Source organism: Delphinapterus leucas, chromosome 17, assembly GCF_059928025.1.
Source record: "Delphinapterus leucas isolate spDelLeu-1000000601 "Yukka" chromosome 17, BTC_Dleu_Yukka2, whole genome shotgun sequence".
Lineage (NCBI taxonomy): Eukaryota > Metazoa > Chordata > Mammalia > Artiodactyla > Monodontidae > Delphinapterus > Delphinapterus leucas.
Window position 1 is genome coordinate 17,332,748 of NC_143145.1, and position 1,376 is coordinate 17,334,123.

The 1,376-nt window shown below is 39.6% G+C and overlaps 1 non-coding gene across 1 annotated transcript; it reads right to left on the minus strand.

Moving 5' to 3' along the window:
• Nucleotides 1–848: 848 nt before the first annotated feature.
• LOC115804054 (U6 spliceosomal RNA) lies at nt 849–951 on the minus strand. Its single transcript, XR_004024898.2, has one exon. It is a non-coding gene; the product is annotated as a U6 spliceosomal RNA (small nuclear RNA).
• Between the last annotated feature and the right edge of the window lie 425 nt (nt 952–1,376).

Consider the following 1,376-nt stretch of genomic DNA (forward strand, 5'->3'; position numbering starts at 1 on the left):
GTCTACCCAGCCTCATGCCAACTATCAGTTATCTAATAATGAAGGAACAATTGTTCTGGGCCAGATGTGTTATGCATATTACCTCTGTAGCAACATTACCTCTAGAGCAGTTAAGTATTACTGTCCTTATTTTAGGAATGAGAGAATTCTACTCAGATATACTCCTGCCTTTAAGCGGCCATTTCCAATTTTAAGTGCATTCGTGTATAGCTCTTAAGCTGCTGTTCATTACATTACACCTCCCTGCCCTGTGTTTCCTTCACCCTTAGCAATGAAAAGGTTGAGGGAAGCTGCTTTCATCTTATTTGTACATGGAACTCATACCGCGTTCATGCCACATGATGATAATATATGTATGGCAAAGAATTACAGATCAAATGGATGGTAGAAGCACAAATGATCAAAGTAAAAGACAGGGAGATTACCCAAGACTGTGAAAGGGAAGACGGCAGAACAAACCGAGCAGCAGTGCTCTAAGCCCTTTGTCTCTTGGTGAGGCTTAGAGCTTGATAAGGGAACATAATCTCAGAGAGGGATTTGGTGTACCCTAGTCACTGGACCTCCAGGCAAAGCCAAAACTCGAATGTCCAAAAGTATAGAGGGAGCCAAGGTGCTTTCTGACTCCAAGTCACCATGAGGACTACAATGAAGAGCCCATTAGTGATGATGCACATGAGTCAAGAAAGAAGGAGCCTTCTGGAATATTCTGCTCTGAATCAGATCGTATGAGGTTTTGCACAACCCTTTAGGAAAAGATGAGTAATCCCCCATAATAACAGAGACTGAATTTCTAGGCAGATCAACAGCATGAGAGCTCAGAGTAAAATTTAGTTTAAGTCTTTTTTTTTTTTCACATGGAACGCTTCACCAATGTGCGTGTCATCCTTGCTCAGGGACCATGTTAATCTTCTCTGTATCATTCCAACTTGAGTATATTCACTGCCGAAGCAAGCACTTGATAAGTCGTTAGGCAGCATCATGTGTAAAATGTTTTCACGTTCCTGAGACTGCTGGGAAAAATTCATACCTGGGAGATACTGATGAGGCCATTTATCATTTCGATCATATTGTCTCTTAGCTTTTCCTATTTGAAACAAATTGTTGAAAAGCTTTACTTTCTTAGTCTCTTTCTATGGGGGAAAAAAAAACACCTATTAAATATTTTCATTTTTCATTGTTACGATATTGTTTTGTCCAATGGATCCCAAGCCTGACTAGCATTTACTATTCCCTAGGGTGAATATTTTTTTAAGTATATAGTCCTGTGTTCTATCCTTAGGAATTCTGATTTATTAGCTTTTTCCAACCCAAATATAATGGTAAAGAGAAGAACACTGAAATTCATGATGCAACATGGCTAGAAAATGGGGTTGCCG